Source organism: Mustela lutreola, chromosome 3 (assembly GCF_030435805.1).
Source record: "Mustela lutreola isolate mMusLut2 chromosome 3, mMusLut2.pri, whole genome shotgun sequence".
In the NCBI taxonomy this organism is placed as follows: Eukaryota; Metazoa; Chordata; class Mammalia; order Carnivora; family Mustelidae; genus Mustela; species Mustela lutreola.
The window spans coordinates 41,377,851-41,403,798 of NC_081292.1; the positions used below are offsets into that span (position 1 = coordinate 41,377,851).

At 39.6% G+C, this 25,948-nt stretch overlaps 1 protein-coding gene across 3 annotated transcripts in view; it reads left to right on the plus strand.

Moving 5' to 3' along the window:
* PLEKHF2 (pleckstrin homology and FYVE domain containing 2) overlaps nucleotides 1-25,948 on the plus strand; it is a 75,609-nt gene that overhangs the window by 37,775 nt on the left and 11,886 nt on the right. The window contains exon 1 of one of the 3 annotated variants that reach the window (XM_059165986.1): nucleotides 5,658-5,977. The exons of 1 other annotated variant lie outside the window; for it this stretch is intronic. The gene's annotated coding sequence lies outside the window, so the exon portion shown is untranslated. Of the gene's footprint in view, nucleotides 1-5,657; nucleotides 5,978-25,948 lie in introns of those variants that run through there. One more of the 3 variants, XM_059165984.1, reaches the window with a different exon arrangement.

Sequence of the window (25,948 nt, forward strand, 5' to 3'; positions counted from 1 at the left end):
TTTCTGCATGGATTTTATTTCTTAAAGAAGTTTTAGGTTAAAAAAAAAAAAAAAGAAGTTTTAGGTTCAGAGAAAAACTGAGGGGAAAGTACAGAGAGTTCCATAAAATTCCTACCCCCACCCTCACGCACAAGCACACCCTCCCCCACTATCAGCATCCCACACCAGAGTGGCACATTTATTACAATCAGTGAGTCTACATTGACACGTCCTTATCACCCACAGTCCATAGTATATGTTAAGGTTCACTCCTTTAATGCTACATTCTATTACTTTTAACAAATATATAGTGACATGTGTCCATGAGTATAGTATTGTACAGAATAGTCTCACTGCCCTAAAAATCCTGTTAATCCCTCCCTTTCCCCTAATGCCTAGCAACCATGGATCATTTTACTGTCTTACAATATTTTTTTTTAAAGATTTTATTTATTTATTTGACAGACAGAGATCACAAGTAGGCAGAGAGGCAGGCAGAGAGAGAGAGAGAGAGAGAGGGAAGCAGGCTTCCTGCGGAGCAGAGAGCCCGATGCGGGGCTCGATCCCAGGACCCTGAGACCATGACCCAAGCCGAAGGCAGCAGCCCAAACCACTGAGCCACCCAGGCGCCCCTGTCTTGCAATATTTTTAAGAGAACTTTCTATGTCATTTTATTGGGAGATGTTTCTAAATGATCTTCTAGGAGCTGACTATAAGGCTCTCAGATTAAAATGCCTAGAACTATATTTCCAGGAGTCATGGGGCCTTCCTGCTTTAAAGCAAAAAGTTTGCAATGATGCAATTGGGGGATGTGGTTATAACTTGGATTATTCTCTTCACATAATGAAGTTTTGTAAGGAATATAGTATCTGTTCCCACTTCCTACAGCTCAGGATCTCCAGTAAATGTGATGGGCCCAAGCTGGTTGTAGGATACAGTGGTCAGTAAAGCTGCAAACATCCTGTATTTAAGTGTTTAGAAAGAACACCTGTATAGGAGAGGTTATACCCCCATAGCTAGGGAGCATTTTATCTCAGGCAGGAAGGGTAAATTCACTTTTTGTTCCTTGGAGAATTAAAAAAAAACAACAACAATACATAAAATACATTGTTATTTAATCACATGGCTATCAGTCTGGACTTATTTTGAGACTGGATATTTAAGACACCTATCTTAGTTTGTTTTGAATTATTTAGTAGTTTCTTTAGTGCTTTATTGTGTTTATTTTTAAATATTTGGGGGGGGGGGATTTTCAAACTTAGAGTTTGCTCAAATAAAAATTATACCAAGAACACCATATGCTCTATCCAGATTCACTTACTATCATTTTACTTCATTTGCCTTATCATACATATATAAGGGGTTTCTTTCTTTCAGAGATAATATTTCAAATATATGTTACATATGAAATGTTTTCAGAATATTTGAGAGTATGTTATATACCTCATGGTCCTTTACCCCTGAATACTTTCGTGTGTATATCCTAAGAAGAGGAACATTCTCTTATATAACCAAGACAGTAAATTTAACTCTAATATAATACATTTATCTACTTTTCAGTTCATATTCCAATTTTTTCAATTAGCCCAATAACGTCCTTTGTAGTGTTCTCCCTTTCTACTACAGGACCCAGTCTAGAGTGAGGTATTATATTTAGTTGTCATGTGTTTTTCTTTTTTAGGGGGGAAGGGGGGCAGAGGGAGAGGGAGAATCTTAAGTAGCTTCCATGCCCAGCACACAGCCTGACAGGGGGCTCGGTTCCATAACCCTGAGATCATGACCTGAGCCAAATTCAGGAGTCAGACACCCAACTAACTGAGCCACCCAGGCATCCCTGTCATGTTTCTTTTACCTCTTTTAATTTGGAAAATTTCCACTTCCCTTTTTAAGAACACAGCCTTACCACCCCTCTTAAAAAACAGAATATTATGGGGACCTAGGTGGCTCAGTGGGTTGGGCCTCTGCCTTTGGCTCAGGTCATGGTCTCAGGGTCCTGGGATCAGGTCCCACATCGGGCTCTCTGCTCGGTGGGGAGCCTGTTTCCTCTTCTTTTTCTCTCTGCCTGCCTCTCTGACTACTTGTGATCTCTGTCTGTCAACTAAATAAATAAAATCTAAAAAAAAAAAAAAACCCACAAACCCACAGAATATTATGTTTCAGGTTTCACTGATATCTTCTCAAAAATCTAGGGAAACAGCCCTTTCTGATCTGAGCTGCCTGTTTGAAGCTGTGCTGGAGAACAGCGATTTCTCCTTTTCTTCTGCCTTTCAAATCTCACATAGGTGTCTCCACTGGCAGAATTTAACCAGGAACCATTCAGGGAAAAGTCTTCCAGAAAAGAGAATTCTGAGCTTTTTTCCCGTGGTGCAGAGGAGAATGTAGAGAGGGGTGGCAATGGTGCTAAGCTGACTACAGAGAAGCTGGGGATAGAACAGAGAAGACAAGGGGCTCCCTTCCCTCACAGAGCTTACAGTCTCCAGGGAGATCTGTAGGTGCTATGAGGGAAGCACACAGGGCTGCGACCCAGAATTACATGGGCACTCTCTCAGGGCGCAGAGGCCTGAAAGATAACAGGGAGCCACAGCTATGTAAAAGGTGGGGTGCGGTGGGCTTGACTCTCTAGGTAGAAAATTGGCCAGGAAGTGGGTCCCTTAGCAGAAAAGAGCATGGTATATTTTAGAAACAACAGGAGACTGACACGAATGGATTTTGGTGGAGCTTGGCATCATTTTATGGTGGAGACAATGGTCGAGGCTGGATTGTGCTGGGCTTTACAGGACCTGTGATGATCTGGCATTTTGTTCTAAGTGAAAGAAATGTTCCTACTCCATGTGGATTTGGGCAAATGAGAGAAAGGCCTCTGCTCCTCGAAGCATTTCTATCTTGCTGGAAAATTGTTGTAAAATAGTTTTAGCAGAACAAGGCACTTCTTTGAAATCTGCCAGAGGATATTTGTAATAAATACAAAATTTACAATGCCCCAATGTGAAAGGCAATCTTCCAAAGTTTTATTCTACTACAACCTGTACAACTGTATATAGCAGCCTCTGTGGGGAGCCACAGAAGGCTTGCTACCAGGGGAAGTGGTACAGTCCTGTGTTGTCCCTGTGTGAAGGGGTCACCAGGAGAGGAGAGGAGTTTAGATGAAGTGTTTTGGAAGAAGGTCCGACGATATTTAGGAAGCAAAGGGATTGGATGAAGGAAGTAGGAAAGAGGATGAGACGGTTGGTGGCAACTCACCAGACTTGTGGGTGAGAATGCAATTTCACTGAGATGGGCACAACTAGAAGACCAGGGGCTTCAGAAAGAAGAAATGGAGGAGTAAGTAAAAGTCCTGGTGTTTTCCAGCCCTCCTTGAATGCTCTGCTTTCAACAAAAGTTCACCAAACTCTTTGTCTTTTCCCAAATTAATACCTTGAAAAACTTACCCATTAAAATAAATAATATGATCTTTGCCTTTCAGGTTTATCAAATTTATCAAATTCAGTTACTGAGTTTATCGAAACTCAAATTTTACCAATATTTTCAAGTTCCTCTATGTTTCAGGGACTCTGCCACAGACTTTACACACCTTATCTCATTTCCTCTGCTCAGCAATCCGTGAGGTAGTTCCTATTTTTATCTTTATTTTACAGAGGAGATGTGAAGCTCAGAGAGAGATCTTATCAGTCAATTTGAACATGGTACAGTGGTTACAGTTGTCAGGCATGAGTTGATCCTATTGCCTTAGACCCTTGTTTATGTCAGCTTTGTCAGTGCTATCCAATAGCACTTTCTGCAACATATTTTATATCTGCACTGTCCAGTAGTCATGTGGCAATTAAGTTCTTAAAATGTGGTGCAACTAAGGAACTGAATTTTTAATAACTATATGTGGTTAGTGGTTACCATATTTGTTGGTGCAACTCTAAATCAGTGGAGTCCAAATTGGGTTACGCATAGCCCAGGGAGGAGACAGAACATGCAGAGTAAAGAAAGAAAACTCACACAATGTTTTAAATAATTATTTCTTTTTGTGTGTGTGTATGTTTTATAATGTACGTAATATATTAGTTATATAATAGATTTTAGTTATATAAAATATAGTGTGTATATGCATACTATATATTGTATCTATTATTACATGTGTAATTAATATCTATTATATACAATAGTTTTTATCTAACACTTACATAGCACTTACCATGTACCAGGCACCATGCTTTACAAATATTAACTCATTTAATCTTCATAATGATATGGGAGGTAGATGCTTTCATTATAGTCCTTTTGGCTTCTAAGTCCACGCCTTTTAGGATAAAGTAAGTATATCGGGAGGGGAGTGTGGGCAAACATTTTTACTGATGACTGAGTGACCAAAAATGTTCGGTGACAATTGCTGTAGGCTAGACATAGCAACTCCTAACCTCAAAATTTAAAACGATCTTGGGTGATCAAGCCTACCTTTTTTCACTGATGAAATGTTGCTTTGCATGTAGAGAAGGCAGAGGCTGAAAGAAGGTGCCGGTAGGGTGATGGTTAAACAAGTGTCCCGTGAACATTGTCCTTGTCTACAGAGACAACTATAACACATGTGAAGATTTGCGTGATGGGGATACTGTAAGTTCCCCTGTTTAAAAAAGTTCATCCTTGCTAGTTTTGTTCTAGTTACTAATTAAAAAAAAATTGTTTCTGAGACATTGAAATAGGGGATGATGGGAGACGAAGACCTAGAGGAGGTAGAATCCCAGATAAAAAGCGGATCAGAAACAAGACCTGCTCCTCTTGTTCCTTGGTGGATGCTCATTTACACGCAGCTTGGGTGCTGGCGGCTCTAATTTGAGAAACATCAAACAAAGGTTAAATATCCTTGAAATAACAGACCAGTGGGAAAGATAAAATTTACCCAAATCTAATTCTCACCTACACACTTTTTGTGTGGAGTATGCAGTCCCCTTTCCCCATTCCTTGGCCATTTCGGACAGCTTGGTATCTCTCCACGTACCCACCAGCGCGCTTAACAGTTGCTGCGGTATGAGGAAGGGCAGATTCAACCTTATATACTATCATTACCGTTTCTAAGTATGTGAAGTAGGTAGATGAGGTTTTGCAGCGTCAGGGCAAAGTTCTGGTAAGACCGGAGTTCTAAGGCAGGCAATAAAGTCTTGCACTTAAAGAGCCGTGCATAGTCCGCGGGGTGTATGTGTTGCAACCGCAGCTCTTTCGGTTTCAAGAGGTGGGGGTTTCAGGGAAAGCAAATGAAAGGTGTGACAGGCAAGAAAGCCGCGCTAACTGGGAGTAGCAAACAGACATCTGCCCGCACGCCTTTGGGTATCTAACATCCAAAAAGCCTTTCTTTCCCGCCCGCAGAAAGTTCTTGAGTTGCCTGGGGATGCCCGTTCAGTGGGTGGGGAAAGGCAACCCAACCTTCCTTCCATTCTTCCGAAAAAATACTCGTAATGAGATGAACAATCCTTGCCAAAGGATTGCCAAGAGGCAGGAACTCCAGGTGAAACGTCCCACGCGTACCCAACAGATGCCAGTGCGCGAGTCCACAGAGTGAGCGGAGGAACCTCCTCTCCGTCCCCGCAGCCTAGGTGGGTGTGGCCTTCGCTGAGGCCCCTCCCCCTCGAGCACGTCGCGCGGGGCCGCACGGGCGGGGCGAGGGAACAAGCAAGAAAGGGCGGGGAGTGAGCCTTGTGGGTGTGCTCGTGCCCGAGTGCTCGCGCCTGGCGTGTGGGCGGCGGCGCGCTCGTGCACGCGCAGGGGAGAGACCAGCCCAAGCGGCCGTTGTGGGGTTCGACTGGAGGGGCGGGGGAGTCACCTGCGAGCGGCGGTGCCGGCCGGCCGCCTGCCCGCCCGCCCGCCGCGTCCGGATCGCGCCGGCTGCGCGGGGCCGCTGTCTGCACACACCCTGGGAGGCTGGGGCGGACGAGCGGACAGAGTCCGCGCCCGGCGCCCGGGACGAGGAAGAGTCGGACCTTCGCCGCCGCCGCCGTCGCCGCCCGTGCCCGCCTGGGTAGGTGAAGCCCGAGGCTGGTTGTGCGTCGGTCCCTCGCGGGCCGGGAGAGGAGAAGCGAAACTTTCTGGCGCTTCCCCCGCGGTCCCCGGGCCGTCTGCGGCGCGGGGAGGTGTCGTCGTCGCGGGCGGCGGCCGACGCCATGTTGGGGTCTGTGAGAAACGGGGCGCTCCGGGCCGCTCCCCGCGCGCTGGGGCTGGCCTGCCGACGCCGGGAGCGAGCCGCACCCGCCCGCAGGACACCGCCGCCTGCGCCCGCGGGCTCCGGGGCTGTCCGGAGGGTCCGCGCTGGCGCCTGCCGGGGCGGCGGGGCCGCGGACCGCGGGGCCGGGCGCGGGCGGAGGCGCCAAGGGGGTCCGCAGGTCGAGCGAGAAGTTGCGGGGCACGAGGGCTGGGGTCCCGTTCGCGGCCAGTGGCGTCTCAGGGTCCCCTCGTCTTTCTGTCCAAAAAGTTTGAGGGGTCTGGGCATTAGGGAAGTTGTGAGTTGAACGGCATATTTTTTATGTGACTCGGGGCAAAAAATGGCACCACAGAATTTGTTCTGATGGAAGCGTTGGCTCTAACGCGTTTATTTAGAGCCTTTTAAAGTTGTATGGTCTTCGGCCGAATTTATTTTTCCTTTTTTAAAAATTTCCCGAGGTCCGAGAGCTTGCTGCTCATGTTGCTTGAATTCCCTTGTGTGTTCTTGCATTATAGCAATAACTCGTGAGTGTGCGGTGGACATGGTAGTATTAAGGTTACACATAACTAAGCCCTTTTGTAATTCATGGACTCACAAAGTGTGTAAGTTGATAAATACCTTCTTTGTTGTGATGTAGTACGTTACAGGAGAGACTTAACTAAAGACAGACTTAGGAACTTTGACAGACTTAAAGGCATGTGTCTTAAGGTGAAGTAATCTTGACATTACAAAGCTTTTTTTTCTTCTCTTTGTTTTTTTAAAGGTGAGTGTCTGCCATGTTTTGAGCATTCACCCTTTTTTTCTGTACTGTAGTAGCTCACGGGGTCCTCAGGTTAATTCAGTATTAAGGAAAGCTTCTATTTTTAATCTCTTCAGGTCTTGACAGCGCTGGAGGTGAATGGTATTATGTTTCTCTCCTTAATTGGAAAGCACATCCTATCGCCTCAAAAACAGAAAAGTGGTGTACTGACCCAAGGGATCAAAAAAGATTCAGCCCGAATTACCCCAGTCCAATGAATGTAAATTGATGTGTTTAATAAAGGCATTTTAGCTTTAAAATTCTGTTAAATGAACTGAAGGGGCTCTTAACCACAAATAGGATGAGCCCTAAAACATTTCTTGGAGAATTTCTCTTCTTAATCTAGAGGTAATGATAGAGCTTCTGCTCAGATTTGGCTGCTAATTTCCTTAGTTCTTAAATCCTTTTTGTTTTGCTCCATTGTCAAGTAAACACCATTATACACATTTGTTTTTATGCATGAAGAATTCACCTAGGAATGAGGTGACTTAACTAACTTTATAAGTCTTGCAGCCAAACTGGTATTGAACTGAGGTCTTTATGACTCTGAAGCCTTCGTGTTTTTCCTATAGCTTTAACTTTGTAGGATACTGAACTCCTGTCATGGAGCAGTCTCTGTCCACCTTGTTTCCTCTGTCTTTGCTGCTCTTGCTGATTTTAATTCCTCAGAGAATTAAATTAATTAATTAATTTCCTAGAGAGCTGATTTACAAGGGTTCTTGTAGTGAAATTTTCACTTGAGTCTATACTTTTTGAAACCTTCTCTGTGCTGTTCTCCTTATCCTACTCCCTTTCTCTCGCCAAGAATAATGAACTTATACCATTGCCATCCAGTAAATACTACACTGATCTGTCATGGCACCTCCTTGACTAAATAGCCTTTGCATGATTGACCTCTTCATCCCCAGTGTGCAGAGAACATAGCAGAAGCTCAGGAAAGGCTTGAATGGATGAGGGCACATCTGTTCCTTGTAAATCATACTTCATGAATTTCTTATTAAATTGCCCTTCCCAGGGGCACCTGGGTGGCATATTCAGTTAAGCATCCAACTCTTGGTTTTGGCTCAGGTCATGATCTCAGGGCAGGGGGCTCCGCAGTCAGAGCAAAGTGTGCTTGAGATTCTTTCCCTCCCTTTCTGCCCCTCCTCCCTTCTTTCTGTGCTCCCTCAGGAGCGTGCGCTCTAGCTCTCTCTCAAATAACTAAGATAAAAAATAAAATAAAATAAATTGCCCTTTCCATGGGCATAGAAGTTCAATCTTCTCTAATACTTTTTTAGGTGTGTCGGGGGGGATGTTTATCTTGTTAACTAAGTAAATTTAGACCTGGAAATACAGACCTTGAATGTTTATGAAATTTCTAAGTAGATAATGGTATAATCAGCAAAGAAGCAGCAATGTGGCAACAAAAGAGTAATAATCATAATTTTAAAGTGTGATTGAATTTATTTGTACTAGGTGGAAATAGAGGTAATTCCTTATAAATTTGAAGGTCATGTTTATACATTTAAGCTCTTTGATAGAGCAACTCTCCTTACTGTCAGTTATTGTTTTGTCAGAATTATCTTAGGATTTTGGTTTAGAATGCCTTACTTAATGGAAAGCATATAAAAATTGCTTTTCTATTGATAAGCTTATCTATGAGAACCAGCTTTGTATGCCAGCTGCATGCTTAATAACAATGTTTTTGTTGGCTTAGCTGAATAAAGTATACTTCATAGATACACTTGCAGAGTGCTGTGTCAGGTCCCAAACCTCTCTAGGTAAAGGTGTTTACTAATTATATAATGAAACTACTGTAGAATTTGGGGTTAAATCCCTGCCCCCCCCCAAAAAATAACTTTCTCTCCATTAATTACACACTAGTGTGCCTAATTTGTAAGATTCTAGGAAGGAAGAGAAGGCATTCAAGTAGTTACTGTGAGTGCTAGAAAAAGTAGGTTGCGTGTGGGGTGGACTGGAACAAACATATCTGTAGCTGTACTCCTTACTGGCCTGTGACTCTAGAACAAGTTGCTTCATTTCTCTAAGTTTCACAGGACTCATTTGTGAACTGGACACGGCTATTTACCTCAAAGTGTTGTGAGGATTTACTAAAATATGTTTGTGGAAGTGCATGGTGCATGATACTCATTAGCAAATGAACAAAGTAATTGTCATTTACATAGGATCATAGAATTTTTAAAGGAAGCAACTTTTAGGGGCACCTGGGTGGCACAGTTGGTGAGCATTCTGGTTTTGGCTCAGATCTGATCTCCTGGTGGTAAGATCCACCCTAGGTGGGGCTCCCAGCTCAGCATGGAGTCTGCTTAAGACTCTCTCTCCCCCTGCGATCTCTCTCAATTAAATAAATCTTAAAAACAAAACAAAAAAAAGTAAGCAGCAGTTAGATATATGTATTTTAGTTTTCAACCTTGGATGCACATTAGAATTCCGTGAAGAACTTACTAAAAATGATTCCTGAACTCCACCCTGGAATCCTAGAACCAAAAAAGAATTGCTGGGTTTGGGGTCAAAGCATAGGTAGTTTTGCCTGTTTTTTGTTTGTTTGTTTGTTTGTTTGTTTTTTAAACACCCATGATTTTAATGTGTAGTCAAGGTTGAGAATCACTGATAAAATTCACTCTTCCATTTCCTTAGTCTCTTCGTTTTGTGGTTGAATAAAGTACAGAGACAGGTTAAGTACCCCCCAAATTCCTATCAGACTACAAAGAATATATCTGAATCAAGGAAAGTGAAGTATATAAAGGTTACAGTACAGTTATAATCATTTCAGACCAGAAAGGTGGGCCCCGTTTGTAAGTAACTACAGTTGACTTATTCCAGTGACCTTCACCACCACTCTGCATCAGCAACCTACACGAATGACCCAGTTATTTAACCTTGTCATCATTTTGAACTGCCTCAGGTCTTAAACTAACGAGGTGGTGATTCAGGAGCCCATATTTCTGTTTTCCATCTTACCTGATGAACCAGCTTTTTGTCCTCATTGTCTTCTCCCAGGCTGTTCATTTTCCACCTTTCCAGTGCTGAACCTTGGAGTTCATATTCTGTGAAATCACTAGCACCTCATATTCCTCTCCTTGACCTTTGCTGTATATAGCTGGTCGATTCTCAACTTGTAAATACCGCTGTTTCCTTTTTCTGCCTAGCACTCCTGAAAAAAGTCACAGCTTTGGTGACTGTTGAGTATTTGTTTTCCAGCTGCCTGTGTACTAGCTGCTTTCTAATCCTTTTCTCATCCCCAAGTTGATTCATTTTCTCTGTTGTGTTTTCAGTCTAACTCAGATTATTAACCCCAATCTTGAAATGCTTGACTCTTAGGATGAACTTGCTTCTAAAATGATTAAGATTTTGTGATGTGAATTTTCTGTTTTCTCCTTTGCATTAACTTTTTCGTCTTTTTTTCTTTCCATTTTTGTAAGTGGAATTATACTTCTTTATGTTTGTTTCATTTAAATAATAGTTGAGGAAAAATTAAAAAGATCTTTATTGTTTATTTTTTATCAGTTGTATCTGTAATTTTGCATTTGTTTTTTACACATATTTTTCTACATGTTCTTTACATCTTATTACTTAATCAGTAAGTATTTTTTGTCTATGAGAGAATATGTGTTGGAGGCCTGGGTTGCTCAGTCAGTTAACGTTAAGCTTAAGCGTTTACCTTGGGCTCCTGTCATGATCCCAGAATCCCACAGGGAGTCTGCTTCTCCCTCTGACCTCCCCTCCCCCCCCCCATCTTGTGCTTACTCGCTTGCTCTCATTCACTCACTCTCTCTCGGAAATAAATAATAAATAAAATATTTTTAAAATATATGTGTTCATTATAAAATAATTAGGCAACGTAAAAATATTTTATCCTGGTACTTAGAGACAATGAGTACTAAATTTTTGGTGTGTATCTTTCCAGACTTAAAAAAAAAAAGGGGGGGTTTTCTATTATATGTGCTGTTTAGAAATCTAATAACTGCCTTATTTAACAATTTTCCACATTAAATATTAATCTGTTCTGTCAAGAATTGTCGAAAAATCATAATATGGATGTGCCATAATTGACGTAACTAGGCTCCTATTGTTGACCGCTTAAGTTATTTCTGGCTTTTCAGCATTATTAAGACAAAGCTAGAGTGAACTTTTGTATGTGAATAACTTTGTACAATGGTCTGTTTTTTTGCATATGTTCTTGGAAATAGAATTCTTGTGTAAACTTTCTAGAGTGCTTCTGATGCCAAAAATGGCATTTAGAAAAGTCGTTGCAGTGTATTCTGTGAAGAATTAGTGCCCATTTCCCCCACATCTTAGGTGAATAATACATCATTTTTATTTGTATTTCTTTGATTAGCACTGAGAACCAACATTATTCCATTTACTGGTCATTTTTATTTGTTGTTTTGGAAATTGTATCTCATCCATTTTTCTTTGGGGATATTTTCCTTTTTTTCTTTTGATTTAATTATATGGGCCTTTTTTATAGTAAAAATGTTGACCCTTTGTCATATGTTACAAATATTTTTCTTAAACTTTAATGCTTTTTTCCCTTCATTGTTGCAGTTTTAAAATTTTTTGTGGTAAAATATCTTCTTTTAAGACATTTGACTTTTTCATGGTATATATAATAACCACTCCTCTCTCTGGCTAGAAATTTAAATTCTGTTTTTCACTATTAGACTTAATGCCAGAGGAAAAACTTTTTACGTACAGCATGTGTGCCCCTCCCCCAACCTCCACAAGAGTTTCTTTCTCAAGATAAATTTCTGTGGTTAAAAATGCCAGGGTCAAAGGGCAGTGCTTTCTGAAGCATTTTATTATTATACATTATCATTAGTCCTCAGTTTTTCCACGTGTTTCACTGCTATTTGTGACTTTTGGCACAAGCCGGTTATTTAGTCTCTGAGACTTGTGAGACACGTGAAATCACGTTGAAAGGGTACTTTGTGCTCTCCTTTCTCCCCTTCTCTCTTCTTTTGCTTGTCTCTTGCTTTCTAAAGTAGGTGTTCCCTTAAGTTCAGTCCTTTGACTTCTGTCTTCCACAGCATCAACCAGCATCTCTATATGAATGACTGCTTAGTCTGTTTCAGTCCTGGAGCTCCCTGCTCATCCTAGCATTTGTGTTTGACTTGTGGATACCCTGAAAGTACTTCAAGATGAGTATGTCCTAAACTGATGTCTTCTTCCTCCCCAAGCAAACCTAGCATCTACCAATGACTTATGCTTAGACCTTTGAAGTCATCTTGCACTCACTTTTCACCCATATATTCAGTCGGTTTCTAAATCCTATTTTCTATACCTCCTAAGTCTCTCTTCCCCTTTTTATTTAGGCTGTCAATTATTATGACTCAGTCTTTTGTTACCCTCTGGGTTTTTGTTTTGTTTTGTTTGCCTTCAGTCTAACTTCAGTAGTCTCTCCAGTCATCCTGCCTACTGCTTTTGTGTGTACTGATTAACCTTTTCCTATTTGAAAGCCTGTCTTCCTGTTGCCTGTATAATAAAGTCTAAACTCTTTAGTCTGATGCTTATTTTCCTTTGCAGTTTGGCTCTTCTCTATCTTACCAGATTTCTCCTCTGCCACCATACTTTCTTCTGTCCCTACCTGCTCCAGCCTGGGCTCACCTGTTTCTTCTCTGAGGAATATGTTTGTACACCATTACTCCCTGTATCTCTCCCTCTCCCCCAAATAGTTTGACCTACCACTTTTGCTTTATGGCCCAGCTTGAATTTCTAGTCATATTAGAGTTACTTCTAGATGTTCCCCCTGGCCACAATTACCTCCCAACTAAACACTTTGGCCCTGGGCTTCATCACTCTTATTTATTTTTTTAATGTGTTTGGTTTGTTTCTCCTTTGCTCCTTAAACTGAGTGCACAGATTTAAATTAATCATATTCCTTAGTTCATAGCATACTACATGGGTACCAAACTCTTTTCTTGTCTTTTGTTTTCTTCTTTATCATTTATTCCCATCACTCTCTTTCTTATAGACACATACCCTAATGTATAACACATGAATTACATAGTTTTATGTATATAAACTTGGATTTATATGCTATTTTAAACTTGTCTTTCTCCTTCACAGAGATTGTTAGTTTGAGTACTTCTATCTTTTTATTAATACTTTGTACAGAGTAAGAGGTCAGTAAATGTTTACTGCTACTTCAACAGATTTATGGAAAATTAGTATTGCTCTTACCAGCTTCGCTATTGCTTAGACCAAGAACCCGTGGATTGATTTCAGCTTTATTCTTCCACTTCTGGTTAGTTATAGCAGTCCTGAACCTGATCGCTATTCTTTTCTGTTGCAAACGTCACTCTTAACAACTCATCAGATCACTCTTTCCAAAAGTTTCAGAAAGAACTCTTCAAGAACCAAAATCTGTTCCTTTTTTTTTCCTCCCCTGTTTTTCTACTAAATAACTCCCTCTAGCCTCTAATGCATCTGTACATGTGACTTTTTTTTTTTTTTTTTTTTTTTAAGATTTCATTTATTTATCAGAGAGAGAGAGGGGGAGAGAGCAAGCACAGGCAGACAGAATGGCAGGCAGAGGCAGAGGGAGAAGCAGGCTCCCTGCCGAGCAAGGAGCCCGATGTGGGACTCGATCCCAGGACGCCGGGATCATGACCTGAGCCGAACGCAGCTGCTTAACCCACTGAGCCACCCGGGCGTCCCACATGTGACTTTTTTTAACACATGTTTTCTTGCAGAGCTTTGTGCCTTTACCATTATTTTGCCTTTTGAGGTTCCACTTATTGTTCACACCTGTTTCAAGTGTTCAAATGCTACAGTCTTCACGCCATACCTTCACTCTTCCTTTTTTGCTTCCTTACTGCTTTGTTAACTATTTTTATCACAGTACTTAACTCATTTGCTTTTTATTAAAATTTTGTGGTACATGTCTTAAATCCCAGTGTTTCCTTCATTCTTTTTTCCTCTGACACAAAGCAGAAAGCCTTGAAATGTGGTGAGCAGATTGCAACTGCTTTGAAAAATATTAAAGAAAATTTGTTAGGGGCATGATAGAATAACCAGCTCCACAGCAATATTTATTTGAGCTTTACTAGCCTTTCAGTATTATACAGTGGTTCTTTATAGCAGTCAACACTGTACAGCTGCCCCTGTATAAAAATTTTCTGAAATGATGCACTTCTTTATCTGAATTTTGTTGGTGGTGAAAATATGCACACATCATCGTTTTTTATTTGCTAACTAAACAGCTGTGCTTCTTGGCAAGAGAAGAAATCATTTTTGTATATTATCATGAGATTGGTTCTTTTTTTTAAAAAACAGGATCTGTCATGCTCAATACTTAGAATTCATAATTAGATACTAGTTAAATGGATCCAAACATTTGCTTGTAAATTTAAAAACTGTGGGTGTAGTGAAGCAATTGATGTGTAGGTTTGGTTCCTGTTTTCTGTGAACACTAGTATAGATGTCAAAATGAAGTCTTTGATTTTTGTCAAACTCTAGGTGAAAAAGCTGCTGCCACTTCTAACTGTTGGCCATTCTCAGATCAGTACAGACTGATGGCTTTGAGTACTGAACTGACTGAATCATGAGGAATTGGTAAAATTTCAGAATAACAGGGGAGGGGGCCACATATTGGACTCAGAGGTAGGCTAGGAAGCTCAGCATATTCTGAGAATACCATGTAATCTGCTTTGACTATAACAAAGAGTACATATATAAAGAGGTAGAACTGGAAAGATAGCATGAGACAGGCTGGGGCTTGACTCTGAAAGGCTTTGAATGCCAGATTAAGGATTTTAGATTTAATTTGATCAGCCAGGGAACCTTTGGGTTTTGAATAGGGATTACCTGATTATGTATAGTTAAAGAATATTAATCTTGGAGAATTTGGGTGGCTCAGTGGGTTGAACATCTGACTCTTGATTTCGATTTGAGTCATGATCTTGGGGCCATGGGATTGAGCCCTACATCGAGATCCACATTGGGCATGGAGCCTCCTTGAGATTCTCTTTCTGCCCCTCTGCCCCTTCCTCCCCTACCACATGTGTGGGCATATGCACATGTTCTCTCTCTCTAAAAAAAAAAAAAAAAAAAAAAAGAATAATCTTGCCTTGTGTTGTATGCTATAAATGCTGGTTTAAGTTTGGAAGTCCAGGGGCGCCTGGGTGGCTCAGTGGTTTGGGCCGCTGCCTTCGGCTCAGGTCATGATCTCAGGGTGCTGGGATCGAGTCCCGCATCGGGCTCTCTGCTCAGCGGGGAGCCTGCTTCCCTCTGTCTCTCTCTGTCTGCCTCTCCATCTACTGTGATTTCTCTCTGTCAAATAAATAAATAAATAAAATCTTTAAAAAAAAAAAAAAGTTTGGAAGTCCTGCTTTAAACTTGAGGTCTATATTTTTCCCACTATCTCCTACCTCTCCAAAAATCTCTTGTAACTCCCAGTGTCTCTATTCTGGTTTTCCAAATTCTCTAAAATCCTCCACTATAGCTTGGGTTTTATATACTGTGGTAAATTTCTCTAGCAAGCCTAACCTATTTGAAATTGCCTTTACTGACACCCTAAACACTATTCACTTCCTTTTAGTATATTTGAATGATCACTTTTAGCCTTTTTATACTTATTACCATGCTTTAATTTTTTTCTCTTATCAGTGGCTTTCTTCACATACATAATATGGTTCACTTAAGTCAAATATTTCTATAATATTTCTGAAGGTAGCAAAGTCTAATAGAAAAACATACATTTTTATAATAACTAGCTGTGAGGCAATAGGATGATTGTTTAACTATACATGACTTAATTTACTTTTGTAACATGTACATAATTACCACTTAACAAAATTTAGATCATTAAAATAGTAAAATGTGGAAGTGCCCAGCATGTGTATAGGTGTTGAGTAAATGTTACTTTTTTTCTTTTTTCCTTTTCTGGCTAAGCCTGTAGAGTATGCATTTGAATTTACCCTTGAATAATAGATTTGGTGTCTAGGAGAGACTTTTTAAAAAATTACTATGGCTTCTCTCTAAATGTTCAAATTTTGTTCAGTTCTCTCAATCTAGCTTTATATGAGTTTAAATTCAAAATATAGATGTTTGTCCCTTTTTTTCTTATCTAAAACATAAACTTTATTTTGTTAATCACTAATTTCTACAGTATATGTTGTGGAAGGGGTGTTCAAGATGATGGTATAGGAACTCCCCTCCTCCCATGGACACACTGAATCTACAGCCACCTATGGATCAACTTCCTCTGGTTAAGTACCTGAAAACTAGCCATACAACTCCTTACAACAAACAGGAGAAGGGCCACACTGAGACAGGTAGGAGAGGCAGAGAGGCAGTCTTGCCAAAAGTCCCCACCCATTGTGGCAGTGCACAGTTGGGATGGATCTCACAAGTGGAGCAGCTCCTTGAGGAGCCAGGGGTCTCTGCCCTGATAAAGTAATCTTCGTAAAGATGCTCACAGAACTTAGAAGAATGAACCCAGTGAGAACTTCAGCAGAGATAGAAAAATAAGGAAGTACTCAACAAACTCACAGAGCTGAAGAATATAGTAACTGAACTGAAAAATACACTAGAGGCATTCAACAGCAGACTAGATGAAGCAGAAGAAAGAATCAGTAATTTAGCAGTCCAGGCGGTGTAACTCACCCAAACAGAGCAGCCAAAAATAATAATAATGATACATAATTTTTTTTTTTTTTTAATGAAGATAGCTTAAGAGACCTAAGGGACAACATCAAGCAGAATAACATTGGCATTATAGGGGTTCCAGAAGGAGAAGAGAGAAAGACTGGGGCAGAAAACTTATTTGAAGACTTAATGGCTGAAAACTTTCCTCACTTGGGAAGGAAACATATCCAGATTCAGGAAGCCTAGAGAGTTCCAAATAAGATGAATCCCCAAAGATCCACACCAAGACACCTTGCAATTAAAAGGTCAAAAGTTAAACAGAGCATCTTAAAAGCACCAAGAGAAAAAACAACTGGTAACATGATAGGCATTTTTTTTTTTTAATTTATTTGTCAGAGAGAGGTGGGGAGAACACAAGCAGGCAGAGCAGCAGGCAGAGGCAGAGAGAGAAGCAGGCCCCCTGCTGAGCAAAGAGCCTGATGCAGGACTCGATCCCAGGATCATGACCTGAGTCGAAGACAGCGGCTTAACTAACTGAGCCACCCAAGCGTCCCAGATAGGCATTTTTTTCAGCAGAAACTTTGCAGGCCAGAAGGGAATGTGGCACAATGTATTTCAAGTACTGAAAGATAAGAGCTTCCAACTAAGACTATTTTATGTGGCAAGATTACTATTCAGAATTGAAGGAGAGGTAAAGAGTTTACCCAAACAAACAAAAGCTGAAGGAGCTGGTCACCAGTAAACCAATGTTACAGAAATGTTTAAAGGACTTCTTTAAGCTGAAAATAAAGGGCATTAATAAGATAACATTGGAAAATGTAAATATCTCTGGTAAAGGTAAATATACAGTAAAGAGAGTGGATAAATTATTTATAAAGCTAATATGAAGGTTAAAAGATATAGGTAATTTTTTAAAAACCTGTAACTACAATAACCCCGTTAAGGGAGACACAAAATAAGAAGTGGCATAAAAAACAAAATATGGGTCAAAAAGTTAGAGTTTTAAGAATACATTTAAACTTAAGTTGCTGTCAAGTCAAAATAGACTGTTTTGTATCTATGGGATTTTATAATGAGCCTTATGGTAATGACAAAGCAAAAACCTATTACAAATACACAAAACATAGTAAGAAAGAAATCTAAGCACAACACTGTTAACCGCAAGGGAGGGAGCAAGAGAAGAAGAAAGGAACAGAGAAGAACAACAATACAGCCAGAAATCAATAATTACTTTAAATGTAAAAGGATTAAATTCTCCAATCAAAAGACACTGTGGTTGAATAGGTTTAGCAACAACCAAAAAAGACCCATCTATACTCTGCTTACAAGAGACCTACCTCATATGTAAAGATACACACAGAAAGTGCAGAGATGTGAAAAGATTTTTTCATGCAAATAGAACCCAAAAGAAAGCTGGAGTAGCTATACGTTTATCAGACAAACTAGACTTTTAAAAAAGACTGTAGTAAGAGACAAAGATAGGCATAGGCATTATATAATGATAAGGGGGTCAGTCCAAGAAGAGGATTATAACATTTGTATGTGTTTATGCACCCAACATAGGAGCACCTAAATAATGTTTGCTGTACATAACAGACCTAAAAGGAGAAGTTGACAGCAATATGGTAATAGTAGGGGACTTTAAAGCCCCACTTACATCAAGGGATAGATTACCTGGATAGGAAATCAATAAAGAAACAATCAGCCTTAACACATCAGACTAGATGGATTTAATAGATACATACAGAACTTTCCATCCAAAAGCAGCAGAATACACATTCTCTCAAATGCAGATGAAACATATTCTCCAAGATAGATCATATGTTACCCCACAAAACAAGTCTTAATAAACTTAGGAAAATTGAAATCATATCAAGCATCTTTTCTGACCACAGTGATACGAAACTAGAAATCAGTTGTAAGAAGAAAACTAGGAAAATCACAAATATTTAGAGATTAAACAACATGCTACCGAACAGTCAGTGTGTTGATGAAGAAACCAATGGAGAAATTTTTTAAAAAAAATACTTTGGGGGAGCCTGGGTGGCCCATTTGGTTAAGTATCCAACTCTTGATCTCAGCTCAGGTCTTGATCTCAGGGTTGTGAGTTCAAGCCTAAGGCTGGGTTCCACACTGGCTGTGGAGCCTACTTAAATTTAAAAAAAAAAAAATTTTTTTAATACTCTGGGACAAATGAAAATGGAAACACAGTTTATCGAAGTCTGTAGTAGGCAGCAAAAGCAGTTCTAAGAAGGAAACTCATAGCATTATAGGCCCACCTTAAGAAACAAGAAAGATCTCAAATAATCTGACTTTATGCCTAAAAGAAATAGAAAATGAAAAACAAACAGAGCCAAAGTTAGTAGAAGGAAGGAAATAAAGAACCAAGCAGAAATAAATGAAAAAGAGTCTAAAAAGACAATAGGAAATATCAATGAACTGAAAGCTAGTTTTTTTTTGGGGGGGGGGGTTTAAAAGATAAAATTGACAGGGGGTCCCTGGGTGGCTCAGTGGCTTAAGCCTCTGCCTTCACTCAGGTCATGATCTCAGGGTCCTGGGATCAAGCCCCACGTCAGGCTCTCTGCTCAGCGGGGAGCCTGCTTCCCCCTTCTCTCTATACCTGTCTCTCTGCCTATCTATGATCTCTGTCTGTCAAATAAATAAATAAAATATTTTTTTAAAAAAAGATAAAATTGACAGAGCTTTAGACTTACCAAGAAGAACAGGGAAGGGCTCACATAAATCAGAAATGAAAGAGAAGTTACAGCTGATACCACAGAAATACAAAGTATCATAAACTATTGTAAACACTTACATATCAACATATTGGACAGCCTGGAAGAAATGGACCAAATTTCTAGAAATACACAATTTTCCAAGATTAAATAATGAAGAAGTAGAAAATCTAAATAGATTGATAAGGTAAGGAGATCAAAGCTGTAATCAGAAACCTCCCAGCAAAGGTCCAGGACCAAATGGCTTCACAGATGAACTCTGCCAACCATTTAAAGAGTTAATAACTACCCTTCTCAAACTTTTCCAAAAAATGGAAGAGGAGGGAATGCTTCCAAACTCACTTTACAAGGCCAGCATTATCTTACACTAGAACCACACAGGGGCATCACACACAAAAAAATTTGTAGGCCAGTATTTCTAGTGAACACAGATGGAAAAGTCATCAGTAGACTATTAGCAAACCCTTACTCAACAGTACATTAAAAGGATAATTGAGTGAGGTTTATTCCAGGGATGCAAGGATGGTTTAACATTTGCAAATCAGTGTAACATACCCTATTAACAAAATAAAGGATAAAAATATATGGTCATCTCAATAGATGTAGAAAAAGCATTTGTTAAAATTCAATATTTATGATAAGAACTCTGAATATGTGGATATAGAGAAAACATTCATCAACATAATAAAGGCTATCTATGGGCGCCTGGGTGGCTCAGTTGGTTAAGTGACTGCCTTTGGCTCAGGTCATGATCTTGGAGTCCAGGGATTGAGTCCTACATAGGGCTCCCTGCTCTTCAGGGAATCTGCTTCTACTTCGGACCTTTCTCCTCTCATGCTCTCTCTGTCTCATTTTCTCTCTCTCAAATAAGTAAAATCTTAAAAAATAAAGTAAGCACTACGTATGACAAGCCCAGAGCTAAGATCATACTGAATGGTGAAAAACTAAAAACTTTTCCTCTAAGATTACTGCCTACTTTCCACTTTTATTAAACATAGTATTGAAAATCCCCAGTCACAGTGGTTAATAAGCAAGAAATAAAAGCTGTCCCAATTGGAAAGAAGTAAAACTCATTATTTGCAGATGACTTGCTTTTATATATAGAAAACCCTAAAGACTTTATCATAAGACTATTAAAAGTAATAAATAAATGCACTAGAGTCTAGAAATGCAGTAGAGTCACAGCATACACAAAAATCAACTTAAAATGGATTAAAGAGATGAATATAAGACCTGAAACCATAGAACTCCTAGAAGAAAATGTAGGCAATGAGCTCTTTGACATCTGTCTTGGCAGTGATTTTTTGGGTCTGACTCCAGTAGCAAAAGCAACAAAAGCAAAAATAAACAAGTAGAATTACATCAAACTAAAAATCTTCTGCACAGCAAAGGTAGCCTTCAACAAAATAAATAGGCAACCTACTGAATGGGAGAAAATAGTTGCAAATCATTATCTGATAAGGGATTTATTTCCAAAATATATAAAGTTATTACAATTCAGTAGCCAAAAAACAATCAATTTTAATAATTAATGGGTAAAGGATCTGAATAGATACTTTTTCAAAGAAGACATACAGATGGCCAATAGGCCCATGGAAATATGCTCAGTATTACTAGCCATCAGGGAAATGCAAATCAAAGCTACAATGTATCACCTCACACCTGTTAGAATGGATATTTATTTATTTATTTATATTATATATATAAATTTGTAATGATGCATATATTTATATATATATAAAATGGGATAGTGCTCAGACATAAAACAGAATGAGGTCTCGCCATTTTGAGCACGTTATGCTAATGAAGTAAGTTAGGCAGAGACAGTACTGTATGATCTCACTTAAAATTGGAATCTAAAAGCAAAGATGAAAAAAACCACAAAGATAGAATGGTGGTTGCCAGGGGATGGGTAAAATGGGATAAGGGGGTCAAGAGGAACAAACTTCCAGTCACAAGGAGGTAATATAGAGCATGGTGACAGTAGTCAATAATATTGCGCACATTAAAAAATCGAGAGGGTAAATCTTAAGAGTTCTCATCACAAGAAAACATTTGTGTGGTGACATATGGTAACTAGATTTACTGTGGTAATCATCTTGCAATGTATACAAATGCCAAAACATTTTATACTTGAAGCTATATGTTACATGTCAGTTATACCTCAATTAATAAAAGAATACATGTTGATTTTCAGTTGACAGAAATCCTATTGGAAAGGGGAGGACAAAACTTTTGTCTCTTATTTGATGGAATAAGTAAAATTTACTGAAATTACAAATTTAACTTGATAGATTTCAAAGTATTTTTTTTTGCTTTATCATCCTAATATTTTATTGAAAATTTTACCTAGAATTTCCTGATTATTGTTATATGCTTATTAAACTATAGAACTTTTGAAAACGAGAATGGGCCTGTCCTTTTCATATGTGGTAGACACAGAGATTGTTTATTTGACTTACCTGTATTAGGAGGAGGAGTAGTTTGCTTTAATACTTTTACATTTGCCCAGGGAGGATGTATCTCTGATAGTTTGTTGCTTTTTTCCCCTCTTCTTTCATTACTTTTCTGTTTGTCTTTCCCTTTTACGTTTTCTGTAGTCTCAATTCAGCAGTAACAGCAGATTTTTTTTTTTAATTTCTTTTCAGTGTAACAGAATTCATTCTTTATGCACCACACGCAGTGCTCCATGCAATACGTGCCCTCCATAATACCCACCATCTGGCTCCCCCAACCTCCCACCCCCCCCCCTTTCAAAACCCTCAGATTGTTTTTCAGAGTCTATAGTCTCTCAGAGTTCATCTCCCCTTCCAATTTCCCTCAACTCCCTTCTCTCCATCTCCCTATCTCCTCCATGTTATTTGTTATGCTCTACAAATAAGTGAAACCGTATGATGATTGACTTTCTCTGCTTGACATTTCACTCAGCATAATCTCTTCCAGTCCCATCCATGTTGATACAAAAGTTAGGTATTCATCCTTTCTGATGGAGGCATAATACTCCATAGTGTATATGGACCATATCTTCCTTATCCATTCATCCGTTGAAAGGCATCGTGGTTCTTTCCACAGTTTGGCGACTGTGGCCATTGCTGCTATAAACATCAGGGTACAGATGGCCCTTCTTTCCACTACATCTGTATCGTGGGGGTAAATACCCAGTAGTGCAATTGCAGGGTCATAGGGAAGCTCTATTTTTAATTTCTTAAGGAAATCTCCACATTTTTCTCCAAAGTGGCTGCACCAACCTGCATTCCCACCAACAGTTTAAGAGGGTTCCCCTTTCTCCACATCCTCTCCAACACACGTTTCCTGTCTTGCTAATTTTGGCCATTCTATCTGGTGTAAGGTGGTATCTCAATGTGATTTTGATTTGAATCTCCCTGATGGCTAGTGATGATGAACATTTTTTCACGTGTCTGATAGCCATTTGTATGTCTTCTTTGGAGAAGTGTCTGTTCATGTCTTCTGCCCATTTTTTGACATGATTATCTTTTTTCTGTATGTTGAGTTTGAGAAGTTCTTTATAGATCCTGGATATCAGCCTTTTGTCTGCACTGTCATTTGCAAATATCTTCTCTCATTCCGTGGGTTGCCTTTTTGTTTTGTGGACTGTTCCCTTTGCTGTGCAGAAGCTTTTGATCTTGATGAAATCCCAAAAGTTCATTTTTGCTTTTGTTTCCTTTGCCTTTGAAGACATATCTTGAAAGAAGTTGCTCTGGCTGATATCGAAGAGGTTACTGCCTATGTTCTCTTCTGTGGTTCTGATGGAGTCCTGTCTCACATTGAGGTCTTTTATCTATTTCGAGTTTATCTTTGTGTACGGTGTAAGAGAATGGTCGAGTTTCATTCTTCTACATATAACTCTCCAATTTTCCTGGCACCATTTATTTTTTTTTTTTTTTTTTTTTTAAAGATTTTATTTATTTATTTGACAGAGAGAGATCACAAGTAGGCAGAGACACAGGCAGAGAGAGAGAGAGGAGGAAGCAGGCTCCCTGCTGAGCAGAGAGCCCGATGCGGGACTCGATCCCAGGACCCTGAGATCATGACCTGAGCCGAAGGCAGCGGCTTAACCCACTGAGCCACCCAGGCGCCCCTGGCACCATTTATTGAAGAGACTTTTTTCCACTGTATATTTTTTCCTGCTTTGTCAAAGATTATTTGACCTAGAGTTGAGGGTCCATATCTGGGCTCTCTACTCTGTTCCACTGGTCTGTGTGTCTGTTTTTATGCCAGTACCATGCCATCTTGGTGATCACAGCTTTGTAGTAAAGCTTGAAATCAGGCAACGTGATGCCGCCAATTTTGTTTTTCTTTTTCAACATTTCCTTAGCAATTCAGGGTCTCTTCTGATTCCATACAAATTTTAGTTATTTGCTCCAGCTCTTTGAAAAATACCGGTGGAATTTTGATCAGAATGGCATTAAAACTATAGATTGCTCTAGGCAGTATTGACATTTTAACAATGTTTATTCTTCCAATCCAAGAGCATGGAATGGTCTTCCATCTTTTTGTGTCTTCTTCAGTTTCTTTCATGAGTGTTCTGTAGTTCCTCGAGTACAGATCCCTTACCTCTTTGGTTAGGTTTATTCCCAGGTATCTAATGGTTCTTGGTGCTGTAGTAAATGGAATTGATTCTCTAATTTCCCTTTCTGTATTTTCATTGTTAGTGTATAAGAAAGTAACTGATTTCTGTACATTGACTTTGTATCCTGCCACGTTACTGAATTTCTGTATGAGTTCTAGTAGTTTGGGGGTGGAGTCTCTTGGGTTTTCCATATAAAGTATCATGTCATCTGCAAAGAAAGAGAGTTTGACTTCTTCATTGCCAGTTTGGATACCTTTTATTTCTCTTTGTTGTCTGATTGCTGTTGCTAGGACTTCTAATACTGTGTTGAACAAGAGTAGTGAGAATGGGCATCCTTGTCGTGTACCTGATCTCAATGGGAAGGCTGTGAGCTTTTTCCCATTGAGGATGATATCTGCTGTGGGTTTTTCATAGATAGATTTTATGAAGTTCAGGAACGTAGTAACAACAGATTTTAAAATCTTGATTGATAGTAAGATACAGTCAAAATTTTTATTACAAATTAATTTGTGGGCAAATTAGCCTTGCAGTAAACCAGAAACATGTCCCAACCACAATCAGAGTTTATTATTTTATTTTTTTTTTTTTTTTTTTTTTTTTTAAGATTTTATTTATTTATTTGTAAGAGAGAGAGAGAGAGTGAGAGCAAGCACAGGCAGATAGAGTGGAAGGCAGAGTCAGAGGGAGAAGCAGGCTCCCTGCGGAGCAAGGAGCCCGATGTGGGACTCGATCCCAGGACGCTGGGATCATGACCTGAGCTGAAGGCAGCTGCTCAACCAACTGAGCCACCCAGGCGTCCCAGAGTTTATTATTTTAAAGACAGAAGGTCAGGACGCCTGGGTGGCTCAGTCGGTTGGGCTGCTGCCTTCGGCTCAGGTCATGATCCCAGAGTCCTGGGATCGAGTCCCGAATCGGGAGCAGGGAGTCTGCTTCTCTCTCCTCCTCTGCCTGCTTGTGCGTTCTCTCTCTCTCTCTCTCTCTCTCTCTGACAAATAAATAAATAAAATCTTTTAAAAAAAAAATAACAAAGAAGGTGCTTTATAGATACTTTATTTAAGGTGGTGGCTGCTGCTGCTCCTCCTCCATCCCCTCCTCCATCCCCAACAGTTAGGTAATTTGTGTGAAATCTCTTATTTTAGTGCCTGAGTTGAGATTAGAACCATTTGGTTTATAGTGTATTGATTTTCCCAACTATAATGCATAGCTGAATACTGATACTCACTGATAGCAGATGTCATGGGTACATGTAAGAAATTAATTATATGATTTTTTGTTTTAAACTCACCTCAAAGATGAGATAAGAAGTTTTGATTTTCAGTAAGAACTGGGCCATCGTATTCTGTGACAGTTGGACTCGCTTCTCCATTGTAAATAGTATTCTGTTTCTTTTTTAGAAGAGTTTTTGCCTCTTCTAGTGTTACATTTTTAACAGGTGGTAGACAGTCCACTGAAGAACAGAAACAAGATGTTACCAAAAAGACTAGAGTGGACAATTCAAATGCATTTCTTGTCTACAGTTATGAAGGAGATAACTTGAAACTTTGGATTGTTAAAATTTTTTTTTATTTGGTATACAAATCTAGCTTTGTAAAAGTTTAAGTTTTTTTTTATTCTTTTGCCTTGGATTCTTACATTTTTAGCTATGAAATAGCACTGCCAGATATTGTTTGCTGGAAAAGAAGACAAAGGGGGATATCATTTGGAAAATTGGGAATTTATAGAGTTCTCTGAAATGACCGGACATGGGAGGGGAAAAGACAGAAGTACCAGTAGTTTTCTTATCAATACTAATAACTAATTAGAAAATATAATGGGGGAAAGCTAGATTCAAAATGGCAACAAAAACTATGAAGTTTCTGGGAACCTACTAAAGAAATGTGTAGGGGCTTAGGTGTGGGCATAGTTGGTTAGTTGGTTAAGTGGGTTGGTGGCTTAGTTGGTTAAGTGTTGGACTCTTGATTTCAGCTCACATCATAACCTCAGGGTTGTGAAATTGAGCCCCATGTCAGGCTCCGTGGAGCCTCCTTAAGATTCTCTTTCTTTATGCTCTCCCTGGCCCCTCCCTAAAAAGAAAA